The 17702-nt window shown below is 51.5% G+C and overlaps 1 pseudogene; it reads left to right on the forward strand.

Moving 5' to 3' along the window:
• Window positions 1-3045: 3045 nt before the first annotated feature.
• Window positions 3046-11710, forward strand: LOC136570471 (serine/threonine-protein kinase pim-1-like; annotated as a pseudogene).
• The last annotated feature ends 5992 nt before the right edge of the window (window positions 11711-17702 follow it).

Here is a 17702-nt window from a genome sequence, read left to right on the forward strand (position 1 = left end):
AAAGCAGCCCCTGCACAGCTTCTGGAGTCCCACCTCTGCTCCCACCATGGGGCTTTGTTTGTGTCGGGCTGGCTGCCCCAGCCCCAGCCCCAGACTGGGGCACGGTGGGTCCTGGGGGCTGTTGGCAGGGCCAGGAGCCCACTCCCATTTGTACCCACCCCAGCCCATGCCCCAGCCCTGCCAAAAGCAGCTGGGCAGCGGCTGAAGGATCAGCTGCACCCGCCCCAGCAAAGGGGGAACCTTTGGTTCCTGGCCAGGCTGTGCAATGCCCAAATTGGGAAGCATCCCCCTGTGTGTGGACTCATCTGCGAATTCCCTGTGGAGCCTGGTTTTGAACAAGGTGCCAGAATCCAAGTCCATCATCTTCAGCTGGTCAGTGGCCAGGTCCAGGAAGAGGTTGTCATCCTTGGTGTCGTCCTCGCTGTCTCCAGCAGCAGCAGCCCCACCTGGTACAGCTTCTCCAGGGGCTCCTTCTCCTTCCCTGGGATGAGACCAGGCTCTCAGGGTTCTGCCCAGGGCCCCAGCTGTCAGGGAACCAGGACAAGCAAAACCAGCTCAGATGGCAGCCACCAGTGCTGGGCAGAGCAGCTCAGCTCCAGCACAAGGGCTGTGTGTTCCCATCTGATGAGCCCTAGGCAGTGACACAGGCAGCACAAAAAAGTCTGGGTTCCTTTGCTACTCATTGCCAAGGCATGTGTGGGGCTGTATCTTGCCAGGGCCCTGCATCAAAGTGTGCCTGTGGCTCTCTCCCTTCTTCTAGGGCAGATGAATATCCTGCATCCCAGGATGACAGAGCAGCTCTTCCAATGAGGGCCTTTCCACGTCCAGCGTGGATAAACACCGCCTGATCAGATCTTGGCACTCTGGGCACAGAAACCAGAAACTGCCGGGCAGTTGGAGAAGGCTCCTGTTGGCTTTGCCCCAGTATTCCCATGCCCAGGCCTTGCTGGATGTGCTCAGAGCTGGGCCTAAACTTTCCCATCAATTCCCTGTTTTGGAGGAGAGCAGGAGAGCAGGACATGTGCCACCTCCTCAGCAGCTCCCAGAGCGGGATGGCCACGAGCCCGCTGCTGTCTCCCAGCACTGGGATTCCCCCCGTGGCCAGAGATGAGGATCCACCTTGAGAGAGCCCTTGTGGCAGCGAGAGCTGATGGTCCCAGCTGATGTTCTGGCCCCTCCTGAAAGGGTGCTCCCCGCAGACCATCTGGTGCAGCAGGATGCCCAGGGACCAGATGGTAGCTGGCTTGCCATAGTACCAGCCAAAGTGGGTCCATTCTGGGGGGCTGTATGTCCGTGTTCCTATGGAATAGAGATGGAGTTCATCAGGGGGATGCTGCTGCTCCCAGAGCCTGGCCCCAGCATCCCTGGGCATGCGGGGGCTGCCCCAGTGGCACACGGGGTGACCACTGCCCTCTCGCCAGCACCTGGGACTTGTGTACAGACTTGGGGTTGGGAAAGAAGCCACTGGTGATGGAAGAGGGCTGTGGAAACCCTGGCAAGGCCCAACCATGACAAGGAAGAACCCACTCAGTGCTGGTGAAAAACCATGCTGTTGTGAATTCGAATGAGGCCTGATTTTGAGAAGGAAATAGGCTCTCGTTTATCAAAACAAACTACAGAGGACAGGGAGTTTGAGATAAGCCCAAACTCCCACGCAACAACCCAAAGATAACAACATGTCCCAAACACACTGGGTTCCCCCCCATATAGTACATCCCTCAGAAGGAGAGGAACCCCAACCCAACCAAACCCTCATTTTATAACCCCTCTCGGGTCCAGGATTGGTGGGGTTTGGATCCGCACGTTGATTGGTCGTTTTCCGGTGTTCTCGTTGATCCTTATCGATATTCATTCTGGACCAATCATTTTCTCAGGGTGTCGAATGATTGCTCAAGTCCCCTGTCCAATCACCTCCCGCCCCCCTTCGACTATCACCCCCACCAAACCCTGGACTTCCCCTCCCCAGGACCCACAACAAACACCCATCAACTCTCCCCAGAATAACAATTCCCAACCCAGCCCCAATTCAACACAAATTGAATGTAATAAGTAGCAGTACGTTTGTTCATTAATTAAATCAATAGCTAAATAATTATACAATATAAAAGCAATAACTAAATAGCTAAAACCGCTTGATTCTTAAATGTGCAGCCACACATGGTTGCTTGGCTTGCAGGAATCATATAGTGCTTTGGGAATTCCATGGTAAAGATATACCTTATAAGGAAAAGTTCACCCAGAGGTCACAGAGGAAGGCTGTAACAACAATCCTTAAACTCACAAGAATTGCTTAGGCTTGCAGGAATCGTATAGTGTTCTGAAAATTCCACTGTATAGGTATGCCTTATAAGGAAAAGTTCACTCAGCGGTTAAAAGAGGAGGACTTGGAGCCTTCATCCCACGACCACCAGAAGGCAGAAAAAGACCCCCTAGCAACTGAACGGGGAAGCGCAAAAGACAGACCACATCATCCCTGAACCCGGGAGAAGAAGGCAATAAAAGGCGAACCTTGGGGATAGGAACGGTGCGAGCCTAGAGGAGCGGAGACTCCCGGCTGCCCAGCGCTGGACTTTGCTTATTCTTGCTTGCATAATAATAATAATAAAAAAATAATAATTGTATGATCCTTAAATCCAGTGAACTTGGTTATCACACCCATGAAATGTTTTGTCTCACGCAAAGAAGAAAGAATCCACAAGCCAACACTCTTCTTTATTGCTACACTGTTTTCTTTGGTTACTTCTCTAATAGGAATGACTTTGGGGTGTGATTTGTTTGTTTCTCTCTTCCGTTCCTTGGGGCGCGCGGCGGCTCCTCCGTTGGGTTCGCGGGGCAACGGAGGAACGGCCGCGAGCTCCGGCGGCTCCGCAGCAGCAGCAGAAGCAGCAGCAGACGCAGCAGCAGCAGCAGCAGCGCTTCTCTTGATTGGTTTTCAGCTCGACTTTTCCCTTGCTCCGCATCCCCTTCTCCCTCCCACTAACTGTATTCCCGTCCCGTCCCATCCCGGGCTGTGCCGTCCATGTTCCACCTCTCCCAGCCCGGCTGATGCCGCGTCCCGCAAGGTGCCCCTTGGCGGGGCCGCCCCGTCCCCGCCCCTGCCCGGCCCGCCGTGGTTCCGCCTGGGCCGGGCTCTCTCCGTACCGGCTGTGGCGCCGCAGGAAGAGCCGCTTGCTCTGGTGCTGGCGGAGCATCGCGGTCTTTTGGCTCGGCCTGGCGCGGGCTCTGGCCCAGCCCCGGCCGAGGCCCCGGCCCCGAACGAAGCCCCATCCGCGGTTCTGCCCGCAGCCGCTCCGCTGCCGCCCAGCTCCCGCCCCATGGCTGAGAGCGTGGCCAGCAGCTTCCCCGCTCTGAGCTCCGCCGCTCGCCAGCTCGGCCGCCGGCCCCGAGCCGCCACAGCCCGGGGCGGCTCGGCAAGCAGCAGCGCGCCGGGCGGGCGGGTGCCCCGGGCAGAAGAGCAGCAGCGCGGTGCCCCCCGCATGGGCGGAGAAGCCTCCCCTGGAGCAGCTCTACCAGCAGGGCCCGCTGCTGGGCAGCGGTGGCTGTGGCAGCGTTTACTCCGGGGCCCGGCTCGCCGACGGCGCCCCGGTAAGAGACGGGGCCGGCTCGCAGGGCAGCGGCAGGCGGCGGGCAGCGGGCGGTGGGCGACGAGCTCAGCCCACTGCTCACCTTGGCTCGCAGGTGGCCATCAAGCGAGTGTCCCGGGAGCGCATCTCGGAGTGGGCGCGGCTGGTGAGTGAGCGGGGCCAGCGGGAGGAGCCGGCGGGGAGGAGCCAGCGGGGCGGGCCGGGCGGGGCTGAGGCGAGGCCTGGCAGGGCGGCAGCCGGAACGCTGCGAGGGCAGCGAGCGTGGAGTGAGCGGGGGCCGCGCAGAGCCCCGGGCCGGGCCATGGCGAGCCACGGCGGGGCCGGGCAGGGGCTGCCCGAGGCATGGCGCAGCATCGGCCCCGCTGACGGCATCGCGGTCCCCCCGCAGCGCAACGGCGCCCTTGTGCCCCTGGAGCTGGCGCTGCTGTGGATGGTGTCGTGGCCTGGCTTCCGCGGTGTCGTGCGGCTCCTGGACTGGTTCGACGTGCCCGAGGGCTTCGCCCTGGTCATGGAGCGTCCGCAGCGCAGTGAGGACCCCTGGTACTTCCTGCACGAGCAGCGCTTCCTGACGGAGCCCGTGGCGCGGGGGCTGTTCCGCCAGGTACTGGAGGCCGTGCGGCACTGCAGCGGCCGCGGCGTCCTGCACCGCGACATCAAGGCCGAGAACGTCCTCGTCAACCTGGCCACGGGCGAGGCGAAGCTCATCAACTTCGGCTGCGGCACAATCCTCCAGGACACGTTCTACACCCGGATGTCAGGTGAGCCCAAGCCGGGGCCCAGCCGGGCAGCTGAGTTCCCCGCTTTGCTGGCAGAGGGGGAAGAGGGGGGAAGGAAAGAGGGGGAATCCTTCTTCAGCCAGCTGCAGCCAAGTTGCTTTTTGGCAGGGCAGGGGCTGGCTGTTGTGGAACAGGAGCTGGCTGGGAGGGAGGGAAGGAAGGCAGGAGGGAGCAGCATGGGCCTGATGAGCTGCGCCCGTGTCCCATAGGAACGCCGGAGTACAGCCCACCGGAGTGGATCCTCTTTGGCTGCTACCATGGCCAGCCAGCCACTATCTGGTCCCTGGGCATCCTGCTCTATGAGCTGGTCTGCGGGCACCTTCCTTTCCGCACCAACAAGGACATCGTCCAGGGCCAGCTCGTCTTCCTGCCCCGGGTGTCTCAAGGTGGGGATGCGCCTTCAAGGCATGAGGGGAAGAACGGGGTTGGGAGGGGCAGCTGGCACATAAGCATCCTGCTCTTGCACCTGGTGAGGAGGTGGATCTCCTGGGCTTAGCTGGAGGAGGTGGCACCTGTGCCTCTGTGCTGGTGTCCTCCGCAAGAGAGGATCAATAGGAAGCTTTTGGGTGCAGCTCTGAGCACTCCTGGTGTTGCCTGGGCACTGTGGAATGTGGGAGAGCATGGACAGGAATTTCTCTCTGCAGAGTGCCAGCACCTCATCAGGTGGTGTTTATCTATGGACCCCATACACAGGCCATGCTTGGAGGACCTTTTTGAGCATTCTTGGCTGTAGGAGCCCTGCCTGGCCCAGGAGACAGCAGAGATGCATCCTGAGCACAGTAGGATCCAGGAGCCCAGCAAGCAGCAGCGGCACGTGTCTCGTGGCACTGGAAGAAAACCCCGGAGCGTTTCCCTGCGGCCGCGGTGCGGAGGAGAGAGCGCAGCTGAGGAGATGCTGCTTCCGCTGGTCCCCACAAGCAGTGGAGGGAGCGGCTCCGTACTGCCCGTCCTATTGGAGAAGTGGTGGCAGTGCAGTGAAGGTGACACGGATTGGGACAGAGGAAACATCCCCCTGCAGCTCAATGGCATCGTGATGTCCCCGCAAGCCAAGGCACAGCTGGCGTGTTCTTCTGGAGCACGACGTGGAGCTGGGAACACCATCCTGGAGCTGGTTTTGTCTGCGGCCCCTGCCTGAAGGACACGCTCTGCACTCCGATGAAATCAAGATGAGTCCCCAGCCAGCACAGGGGCGGGGGGATGCTGGTGCTTCCAGGCACGGCAGGGCTCGGCCTGGCCACGTGCCGGAGGTTCCCTGCTCGGCAGCGCTGGGGAATATTAATTTTTCTGCCGGCCGCCGAGCTGCTTTTTGGTGGGACAGGGGACGGATGTCGTGGAAGGGGAGCCGGCTCCTGGCCTTGCTGACAGCTTCTGCCAGCCAGCCTGGCACGGGCTGAGGCGAGGGCAGCCAACCTGACAAAAGCATCCATCCACGTGGATGGGGGGCGGCAGAGGGGGACGGGTTCTGAAGCCATGCAGACCCAGCTGGTCTGCTCTGCAGGCCCTTGAGGAAGAGGTGCGTTTACGGGCAGGAAAGGTGGGGATTTTCCCCACCCCTGGACAGGTTTAATTCTCACATGGAGTGGTCAGACCCTCCTCAGGCCTGTGAAATGGTAACAGGCTTTGTGCTTTTTCTTGTTTCCAGGTCTTGTTTTGAATTGGCTTTCATGCAATTGTTCTTTTGTTTTCCCAGGAGGATTACACCTGGTGCCCAGACCGGACTGGGAAGCGCCTGCAGCGTCCGTGGAGCGCGTCCAGTGCCAGCGCTGCCCCAGGGGCCACGGTCTGCAGGGACAGCCCCTTCCAGAAGGACGAGGACCTGGTTTGGGATCGGCTCCTCTCCTGGCAGCAGCTCTCCAGAGGTGGGCACCCGGCTCCACAGCTCGGCTGGCAGAAGGGCTCCAGGCAGACGGCAGCGGGCACACGGGCATCCCGCTTTTGCAGCTGCTGAGGAGGTTGCTGTGCCATGATTAAGCAGAGGAGGTGGAACGTGGCCTGCCACGCTGCCCTTCTCTAAAAACAGAGAATGGGTCGGGAGGTTTGGGCTCTGAGCAGAGCCAGCAGCCTGGCCCGGGCACAGGCCATGGCGGGACAGGGGGACGGGAGCCTGCTGCCACTGACCGTGGCTCTCTGGTTTCTCTCCGCAGGCTGCCAGCACCTCATGGCATGGGAACGGCACTGCTCGGCCTGCCAGCCTGGGAGGGCTGGATGGCAGCCAGTGTTCATTTGCTGTCAAAATAAATTTGTTTGGGTTTTTTTTGTCATCGTCATCATCGGGGCGTTTCTTTCCTCCTTTTCCAAGCTTTTGGCCTCCCTTTCTCCAGGGTAATCTTTTTGTGTCCTTCCTCAGCCTCTTGATGGCATTTGGCAGGGGGGGTTAAGCAACGTGAAAAATTCAACAACAGCTCCTGTTGCCAACTGCAGCAGCTCCTTCAAGAGCCCCTTCCAGTGAGGTCTGCATGTGCCTTGCAAAAGGAAGTGCTTTGCAGCCATGGGGTTGTCGCCCTGCTGCAAAAGCTGGGAGGAAATCAAAAATGGCAAAATGCCAATTTGGCTCAACCACCACCCAGGTTCTTCATCTTTTCCCTCTGCTCCGTGATAGGCAGGCAGGGCTGGACTCCAGGAAGGTTCAAGTTCTTGGTGCTCCCTGGCATCAAAGTCATGAAGTAAACTCTTGTATGCAGGGACTGCAACAGGGCTACTTGTCAGAACCCAGGAAATTCCTCTGGCTGCCCTGGAGGACTCGAGCCCCTGTCCAGGGGGCTCAGAGACCTTGGCACAGAGCCCAAGACCCCTGTGCCTTTGATTTAGCCCTTGGATAAAACGATTACCAATCTTATATGAAGAATTGTGAGCCATAAAAGTTTAAGTAGAATGAAAATGAATTTATCACGGGGTGAAAAATAGATTTTTGGGGTTTCTAGAATGGGGATTCAGGGGGCAAGATGGAGCAATCGGGGCATGTCCAGCCTTTCTCCTTCTTCTTCTTGGCCTCCATCTTCTGCTGTGATGTTGGCACTTTTAGATTGGTCTAGAGTAGAAGCTCACAGTCTAACATAGGTGATAGGTATTGGAAAATAATTGTAAATATCATACATGTAGTTTTTAGTATAAAAAGATAACACCGCCTCGGAGCCGGCAGAATGCCTCTGACTGTCTTGCTGAGCGGACCTGGTCAGGACAGGAGAAAGAATTTTATAGATAAGATACAATAAACAACCTTGAGACCAAGAATGGAAGAGCTCTGACTCCTTCTTTGAGCGCTGGGCTGGGAGAAGAGACTTTCTAACGTATATCAGGGTCACTCTGACCAGCTAGAGATCCCGAGATCTCCTAAGAAATATTTTTTGGGTTCTTTTAAATGTTGTCATTTTCTTATACATGTTCAGCTGTTCTAAGAAGTTCCTTGCAAGGTCTCTAGGACAAGATTTTTTATTAAACAAAGAAAGGGGAGTTGTGGGGGCCAGAGATCCAGCCAGGGAAGAGCTTCCTGGCCAACTCCTGACCCACTGACTTTGTAGTTAGGGCGAGCAAATATGACCCCCAGATGCCTTTGCAACTTTATGTTGATCCCCCAGTACTCATCGGTCCTTCCCTTTGTGTTCTGCCCCTGAGCCCTTATCCCATTGGTTACCAGTTTTGTCTTGCCCCTTGCCTTCCCTATATAATCCTGTTTTTCCCTGGTTCTGAGAGTTTCTGTCCCTGGCTCCCTATGCAGAGTGCCCTGCTCTTAATAAAGGCTTCTTCTCTGTGGAACGCCATGGAGAGCTCCAGCCTTTTTTCTCCGTGTCACCTGAAGAAGGAAGCTGAACATCACACGCTGCTCTGGGAGGAGGATGTGCCTGTGCCCCTGAGCTGTCCTTCTTAGGAGGCTCTTCAGGAAGGTTGTGGCACCCTTACCACGGCCACCCTGCCGCCACAGCAAGCAAGAGCTTCAGAAATGCCCTTGTTCCTAGAGGCTGCTCTTGTTCACTTGCTACCGATGAGTAATTTGGGATCACAGCCACCAGGACAGTCCTGGAAGCCCTGGAAGTTACCTGCTGAAATACTCAGCATCAGTCAATTAACAATACAGAGTGCAATACACATACTCCAGCCACATGGCTCTGTCCCATGAGCTTCTCCGTGACTGGATGTGACATGTTTGGGGATTTCTGCTCTTTGGGCATTTGTTTCCTCTTGCATTTCATTGGATTGAGGCAGAGACATATAGGTCTTATGGGCAATATTTTTCCTCCGTAGGGAGAGTAGAAAAGATTACAGGGAGAGTAGAATAGAATACAGCAGCATGCTCAGTTGGTTTATTAAAATCAATGAGTTAGAAAGTAGTAAGTAGCTATGGAACTGAGGAAAAGGGAATATTAATAGACTATGATAAAACACTCCACAGAAAACACAATTATGCTAAAGAGTATCCTTCTCCTTTTGCAGAAATGCCCCTCCCTGAGGACATAACCAGGGTGGTACAGAAAGCTGCATCAAGAGCTTGTGGGGGGAAACGGAGTTCTTTGTGTTGTAATGCCTATGGAAATTCTGTGCAGTGACAGAGCTCTTGTAAGAGCTGTAAATTGGTACAATGCCTTCAGGCCTAAATTCAAGCTAGAAGCATGCTCCCAGAGCAGCAACCTTTCTGTCACTGCTCTTGGACTGCAGCTTCAGAAACAGGCAAAACAGACCTCAGCTTAGAAAATCTAAAAGCTCCTTTTCGGTTCCTTGATCAGATTCAGGATATACTAGATTGCCAAGCAGTATGGATTCTATTTGCCACCTGTATGCCAGTTGTCTTCTGTTAATTGGGCAGTTTTCCTTATCTCTTCCACAGCCAATCCTCCGTCCAGGGGAGACATCTGCTGATAATGGGCTATTGAATGTCACTGCATGGCTGATAAGAACTACAGCATCCCTTTGGGAGATGCTCTGCCCAGAGGGAGGAGCCAAGCATTCCTACCCAAATATAATCTTGAAATTCTGGAACACCAGCACAGCTTCTCCTCTGGATTTCCCAGAGGAACAGCAGCTGCCTCTTCCACTGGATCTTCAGAGGAAGACTACACCTTTCTACAGGATCCCTGCTCCAACAGAACCACACCTGACACTCCAGGAGGGCTGCAGCCACAATTCCAATTGGACTGCTACCAACACCCTGACCCACAGGGTGTCAGGTTGTATTCTGACTCTGTCAGTGTTGTTTTGGTTTACTGCATTGTTTATTTTATCTTTTTATTCCCTGATAAAAACTGTTATTCCTGCTCCCATATTTTTACCTGAGAGCCCCTGTTAATTTAAAATTCATAACAATTCAGAAGGAAGGGATTTACATTTTTCCATTTCAAGAAAGGCTCCTGCCTTCCTTAGCAAACACCTGTCTTTCCAAACCAAGACAGAGGAGCCACCTGTGTTATACATGTAAATACTTAACACGAAAAAAGCAAGAGCCTCAAAAAGGCAAAACAACTTGGTAATTTGTAGAAAGTAACTTTGATCAAAAATAAAATGTGTTAATAGATCGGTCTGAAGATGACATTCACAATTTTCCTGGTGATATTGTGCACTATACTGTAACAGTGGATAGTAACTGGACATAGCCAGTAGGATAACTGGATATGCTTTTCAAACTTAGTATTCATTGAATTATTCATTGAATTCTCATCCTTCTGTACACTTCAGCTCTGCTGTAAACTTCAGAGACATTTTTTCACAAGCTTCTAACAAGTTACTCTGGATCCATAATTCCTGAGACCAAAGGGAGTCCAAATGCCAAGTGGGATTACTCTTTCTCAAAGCCTGGAGTCACACAGAATGAAGCAGTACTTAAATCATCGTGTGCATCCCATATACGTAACAGTCCAGTTACTGACCATCTGCAATAATTTTTTGACTTTTGCTACAAATTGCCTTCAAGAATAAGCTACAAATAATATCTTGAACCTGTTTAAATTCAGGGATGGCATTACAATTGCCCTAAAAATTCTAAGGGCACCTAGAGCTGTTGCAGTAATACAAGAGAACTGTAAGTGTGTATGACTAGTTGTTATTCATATTAGGTAAAAATGGATCAGCTCAGCTTTGCAAAGCAAGAAACAAGTCACGGAGAGTTGAAATGATGGGGTTGGGACAGTGTAGCCAGTCTGCTTTTTGTGAGAGATGCTCTTAAGCAGTGGCAGTAGTAATGTACTCATCTCCTGTACCTTTGCTCCTTGTGATCTACTATCCACCTCTGCTATTTTTTCTGCTCTTTTTTTTTCTTTATTTCTTCAGCTGAGTACCAAAAGGAAACACAGAACTGCAGTGTTGCTACCAAAATAATAGATCTTTTTTTCAAACTAAAAAATACCCAGAGCTTTTAGAAAACACAACAGAAGTGTTGCAAAGTATAAACAATACAAGATATTGAAGAGTATTTTGACATTATACTACATCATCCAAAGAAATGGATAGTAGGGCTTGAGGAACAAGGATAGAAATGAAGTTTTGTTAAAAGGGCTTATTTTGGTCTCTATGTGGTAACTGTCATCACCCTGATGTAAATACTTCACAATCTATTTAAATTTTCCTAAGTTGTATTATTTTGTAATCAGCTATGATTTTTTAAATTTCTCCTGCACCCATAACTGAATGATCTGAGCACAATCTCCAAACAAGACAAATGGTAAAGTAGCAAAGGGCTGCAATAACTGAGCAGCCAACAGGATAAGCCACACTGGCATCTCTTGGCTTTGCCAAATCCTCTGTGAGTGCTTTCCTTTCTTTCCCTCTTTGGTTTAAAATGCAACACATTTTCATTCCTTCTGATGATTCACCTCTGAAAGAAAAAGGCAGTAGCTGTGTTTGGCAGGGTAAGTTGCATTTGCAGATTGGCTCAGCTTGTTGGCAGCAGAACTGCATTTTTTCTTATCAAAGCTGCTCATCAGCTTGAGTGGGGAGAAGGCACAAAAGGATGAGAGAGGCTGGTGGAGCTCTGATGGTGTGAGGATCCAATGGTGCAAAGAGCTGGAAGGTGAAATCCCTTTTCTTGAGTTCAGGGTCATTAGGGAAAGGGAGGGTGTGCCTGAGAGCTCAGTTCTGTCAGCCATATTCACCTAGTAAAAGGTTTTTTTCCTGCACCTGTGTGTGTGGCCAATGCCAAGGGATGGCAGCTCTTTCTGTTGTGGGGCATTGCAGCCTCCAACTGCAGACCATGCAAACTGAGCTGCATTGAAATGTGTTCTCCAGGGCTCCGTTTTGGGGCTGGTCCTGGTTAACATCTTTATTGATGATCTGGAGGAGGGCATTGAGAGCACCCTCAGTAAATTTGCTGATGCCCAGTTGGGTGGGAGTGTGGATCTGCTGGAGGACAGGAAGTCTCTGCAGTGAGACTTGGACAGACTCGATCAATGGGCCAAGGACAGGGGCGTGAGGTTCCACAAGGCCAAGTGGCACATCCTGCAGGTCACCAGCCGCCTCAGGGTGAGCCAAAGTGTGCCCAAGGGGGCAAGAGGCCAATGGCACCTGGCCTGGATCAGCAGCAGTGTGGGCAGCAGGAGCAGGCAGCGCCTGTCCCTCTGTGCTGGGCACTGCTGAGGCCACACCTCGAGTGCTGTGTCCAGCTCTGGGCCCCTTGGGAAAAAGGACATTGAGGGGCTGAGTGTGGCCAGAGAAGGGCAGCAAGGCTCACAAAGGCTCTAGAAAACATGGCCCATGAGGAGTAGCTGAGGGAGCTGGGTTTGTTCAGTCTGGAGAAGAGGCTCAGGAGTGTTTATAGGCAAAAAATCTGCCAATTTTTTTGTGAGAAAAAAGTTACAAAAACTAGTCAGGCCAGTGTTGCTGCTAAAGTGCTACCTGTTTGTTATGATAATTATGAGTCATTGTCATTAATGGTTCTTTTTTCTGTATCAGTAAAGGCCCTGGCTAGGGCTAAGTTAATGGCTCCTCTCCCAAGACAGTGAAGGGAGGGGACCTCCCCAGACAGTGAGGAGAAGGGACGAGATTTAGGCGGGGGAGCATGAAAAATAGCCTCAGGACCAGCATGCCATGAGAGGCTACTAATCCAAACTTACTGAAAAGACCCCCAAAACAACGAGCCAATATAGAGCTGGGAAATTGGATTGATGTCTGGATGTGAGGAACAGAGTGCTGGGCCTGCAGAGATGCTGAAAACCTTCATTGCCCCTCACCCTGAGCAGAAAATCCTCTCAAACTGGGACCCAGAGAGAGAGAAAGAAGCTGTAGAGATCATACATCTGGGTCATGCCCAAAAGGCTCCCACGAAGACTGGACCCCCAGCTCTGCCCCTAATGGACAAAGCTGCGCAGATCCTCCTCCTCTGAGTCACCCTGGGAGAGATGATGGAGACTGCAGACCTGTCGAGCTTCCCAATCTTGAGCTGATCACTTTTAATAAAGGCATTAAAAGGAGAAAAAGTCTCCTGCCCTGTTTATTTCAGCTGGGGGTTTGTCTGGGATAGCCACGCCAGAAGAGGACACCGGGACTGGCCATCTTGGACCTCGAGGACAGCTGGCCATCAGGACCAGAGAGATCGGCTTGGGACCAGTGACGCTGAGGAGCTCCGGACTGGTGAGAAATCCGGTGGCAGGAGTAGGAGAGGAACGAGTGTGTGTGTGAGTGAGACGAGGGCCGGGCCCTCGGAGCGAGAGTGGACCCCTCAGTGCCGCGTTTCCGGACTCCTGCGAAGGGCCCGGCCGGGAACAGGGGGAAGCGCATGGAATCAGCGTGAGTGAGTCGTCCCCTAAGGGGGAGAGAGGGCCCCCCCTCCGGGTGTGTGGAGGAAATAGTTGTATGAGTGCCACGCACCCCCAAAAGTCCTGACAGAGGGAAGTCAGGCAGATTGCAAGTCCCAAGGAGGGTTCGGGCAAGCTCACAAGCCCTGCAGGCAAATTCAGTCCTCACAAAGGGGTCAGGCACAAATCCCAGCGAAGGAAGCTGGGGTTTGTTTTTAAGTCCTGATACGGTGAGGCCTGACATTTGGAAGGTTAGGCAAACTAGAAATCAGGCAGTTGTTTTTCCTGACAGAGGGGAGTCAGGCACGAACCGGCTTCTTACGCCAGGGTTTCGTGTTTTCAAGTCCTGATAGATATAAGACCTGACATTAGTAAAGTTAGGCAATCTAGAGATCAGGCAGTTGTTTCAGTGTAAAGTCCTGAGCATCAGGCAAATAAATTTTTCTTGAGATTACCTGTCAGTAGAGGCACCTTTGGGATTTTTTTCTGTTGAGACCTGAAAAATTGGAGGGTGTAATAGTAAAAAGACAGGCAAGAGACTGAGGAATATACCTCCCAATAGCCCCTTGGGGGAACTGTTAGAGAAATGGCATTCTTTAGAGGCCACAGAGGGATTAGATAAGGTGAAGATGATCCAGTATTGTGTAGAAGTCTGGCCAGAATTAGAGGTGCAAGGAGGATGGCCTTGGTGTGGGACAAGGGACAAGTGGATGAGCCAACAACTGAGTCATTGTCTGACAGCTCAAGGAGATACCGATCCTGAGCAATTATTGTATGTAGCTTGCTGGTTAAAGAATGCTATTGGGGATGAAAGGTGCGAATTTGTAAGGTACAGAAGAAGAAAGAGGGGAATGAAGGAGAGGATGCTGGAATTGGTAAAAGATGGGACCCCCTGGATTATTTGCCTCCTTCTGCCCCTCCACCTTATAATCCTCTTCCTTGGGCACCTCAAATGGCAGGTCCAGTTCTTCCCCCGGCTGCCATCTCATTACCGCCTGCTCAAATTCCTCCTTCCACCTCCTAGGCTTCCCCTATGGTAGACCCAGTATCTCCCCTAGTAACCACTCCCTCACCACCCCCTTTGGCTCCTCCAGTTCCTTCTGCACCACCACAAGTGCCTGCCTACTCCACCTGCTGCATTCTCCACCCCTTCTCCAGCTCCACTTAAAATGTACCCAAGCTCTTCTCGCCCTCCTATTGCTGTCCCTTTACCTCCTCCTAGTTGGGACACAAATGTCTCCTTGCCCGGTAAACAGCTATCACCAAATACACCTGCTGATCTGCAGAAAGTTCAGGGTAACCCTGATATCCCTCAAACTAGTAGCATGGCGTCTGAAGATGGGCCGTACTGTAGTACCAGATCCAAGACCTCCAAGGCAAAGAGACTTTTTCCCCTCAGAGAAGTTCCTATAGGAGAAGTAGTGGGAGGTGTTGGCTTTGTGAATGCTCCTCTAACAGCTTCTGAGGTGAGAAGATTCAAGAAAGAGTTAGGGCATTTAGTTGAGGACCCAGTGGGCATAGCCAACCAAGTGGATCAATTCTTAGGCCCAAATATCTACACTTGGGGGGAGATGAATTCCATTCTAAAGATATCATTTTCCCCAGAAGAGGTCCAGATGATTAGGGCGGCTGGCATAAGAATTTGGGAGAAAGAGAACTGTCCGGGACCCCAAGTGCCATCAGGTGAACAGAAATTGCCACTGACAGATCCCAGCTGGAACCCTAACCAGGAGGAAAGGAGGAAGGCCATGATGGAATATAGGTCTTTGATAATACGAGGGATCAAAGAGTCATTTCCCAAAGGAACTAATACCAAATTAGTATTAGAACTAATACTGAATTTGAGGGGGCACAAGAGAAGGATGAAGCTCCTGCTGCTTGGCTTAATCGCCCAAAGCGGAACTTCCAATTGTACTCTAGAATAGACCCAGACACCACAGAAGGTCAAGTGCTACTAAAAGTCCAATTTGTTACCAAATCTTGGCCAGATATATGGAGAAAACTAGAAAAAAAATGAAGATTGGCAAGAGAAGGACAGAAATGAGTTATTAAGAGAAGCATTGAAAGTGTATTTAAGGAGAGACTGAGAAAAAGCAAAGGCCAAGGCCAAGATCATGGTTGCCATAGCTAAAGAAAGTGAGGGGTGGGTGGGTCCACCACCAGGAGGAGGCAAAGATAGGCCAGGACTGTCAGGTACAAGAGAGATAGAGAGACCTCAAGTCCCTTTGAGTGAATGACACTGCTATTATTGTGGAGAGGCAGGACACGTCAGGAAGTTTTGTAGAAAGCTCAGTCTCGATGAGGCAATAGCCAGGGAACAAGAAGCCTTGGAGAGGGTTCTTAGAGGTGATGATTAAGGGTGACAGGGGCTTTACACTTTAGGGGACCCAATGTAACATCTAGAAAAGCCCTTGGTAAACACTGAGGTGGGACCCCTAAATGAAGAATTTGAATTTTTGGTTGGATACAGGAGCAGATAAGTCCTGTCTCAACAAAGTACCAAAAAGTATAGTAAAATACCCCAAAAACATCTGAGGTGAGACAAAAACAGCTAGGTAGAAGGATATCCAATAGCATTAGGACTGGACAGTAGCACTAAACTTGTAATAAGTGATGTGAAAGTAAAAGGTACCTTATTGTTGTCTGTTGTGTGTGTGAGAGTGAGTCACAAACAAAGTCAGCCTCAACTTCCCGGGCAGGTAGGAAGGGGGCAGTAGAAAGAGTGTGTGTGACCTGCAAACCAGACCAGTGTTCCCCGGTGTGTGAGGGGGCCGTAGCTGTAAGAGCGTGAGTGACACGCAGGCAGCCTCACAGGTGAACGGGCACCGGAGGCAGCAGAGCCAGGGCCCTTCCAGAAGGCCCGGAGATACTGAGAGCTGGAGGCCAACCCCAAGGCGAGGGGGGGCCACAGGGACCCGTGATTTTCTGGCAATGAGGATCCACTTTGTGTCTTGAGGGTGTGAAGGAATGTGTGAAGGTGAATGAGAAATAAAAGTGAGTGAATGTAGATGAATTAAAGTATAGGTAATGTGGATTGTGCATTGTAAGTTTTACCACATCTCCTTGGAGGGAGGTGTATTGTGTTGAAAAGCAGTGTGGGGAAAAAGTTTGTTTTAGATGCAAGGGGTTGAAAGAAAAGTGGTATTTCAGCTGTTAGTGAAAGTGAGAAACAGAGGCAGGGGATGAATAGATAAGATCTTGAAAATTGAACAGCAAACCAGTAAGTTAGATGCCAAGAAAAATGGGAGAATAAAAGCATGCTAGAAAAGATACCCCCAAGATAGCCCTTTGGGAGTTAAGTTAGCTAACAGAAATACAACTCCTTGCAAAATACAGAGTAGGCAGAAATTGATGAGAGAAACATGCAAGCTATGGAAAAAGGGAAATTAACAAATTATACATAACATTAACCCAAGAAATTGGGTTTTGATAAAATCATAGTAGACCATTAATGTCTATATTTGAAAGCCCCTTTCAGGTACTCCTCATTGCTAATTCGACTCTGCGGACCAGAGGAAAACGTTGGACCCACATCATCAGATTCCACACCCCTCTCACCCCCTGGCATTGGACCAAGATTCAACATCAGTTTCACCCCCTGGCATTGGACCAGACTCCACACCACTCTCCCTCTGGAATTGGACCGGACTCCACACCACTCACCCTCTGGCATTGGGCCGGATTCAATGTCAGTTTCACCCCCTAGCATTGGACTGGATTCCACATGACTCACCCCCTAACTCAGGACAGGAGTCAACCACATCACGAGTTAATTCACCTGAGTATACCATTATAAAAGGACCAAAAGACTTAAAGTTGACTCTCAAAAGGAAGAGCCCAAAAGACTGATGAACTGAATAAGAAAAGAGTTTGGTATCAGAACCATACCTTATCTTAAAGTGTTATAAGACAGTTCTGTGTTTAAAATAAGTTTGTAAAAAGTTAAAGACTGTTAATAAGTAACTCTGGTTAAGTTCCCCCAATTTAGTTCCAAGGACTCCAGGTTAATCCTCTACAGACCACTCCCCTAAGAGAAACCAAAATTAGTAAGGAACGGACCAAGAGAAGTTTAACCAGAGAAGCGGTAGAAGGGACTCTAAAGAGCTTGGAAGCTTCTTCTTGGTAAAGTTCCCCAAGAGGCAAGGCCGGGTGGGCCGGTCGTGCCAGATGACCCATACCAGATTCTTGGGAAGAGCAGTAATGATGGCTCTAATTGCTGGTGGTGCTCTGGGGAGCCCAAGAGAGCCATGCAGTGAGTGCTACCAACCCCTCTTTGAGGAGGAAGAAGTGAGCTCCTTGTCTAGAGTCCACACCAATTCCAACCCGAATTGTGTTAACCTCCCCCAATGTATTGGATAGTCCGGAATACCACCACTTTTAGGCAGCAACTCCTGGGAGAGTGCCCTGTAGGAGAAACCTGGTTGTGCTTGAATGTGATGCTACTGAAGCAAGCCTGGTACATCAGGTCAAAGAGAAAGAGACAGTAAAAGCAATAAGAGAACAAGACCATTTAGAGATACCCCGAGGTAAGAACCTATTCATAGATTCAGTGAAAAAAGTTAGCCACAAACTAAATTTAACTGATTGTTGAGTTTGTACTCAGATGACCGAAATTTGGCCATGGGAGA

This window comes from Molothrus aeneus, unplaced genomic scaffold (assembly GCF_037042795.1).
Source record: "Molothrus aeneus isolate 106 unplaced genomic scaffold, BPBGC_Maene_1.0 scaffold_34, whole genome shotgun sequence".
Classification (NCBI taxonomy): domain Eukaryota; kingdom Metazoa; phylum Chordata; class Aves; order Passeriformes; family Icteridae; genus Molothrus; species Molothrus aeneus.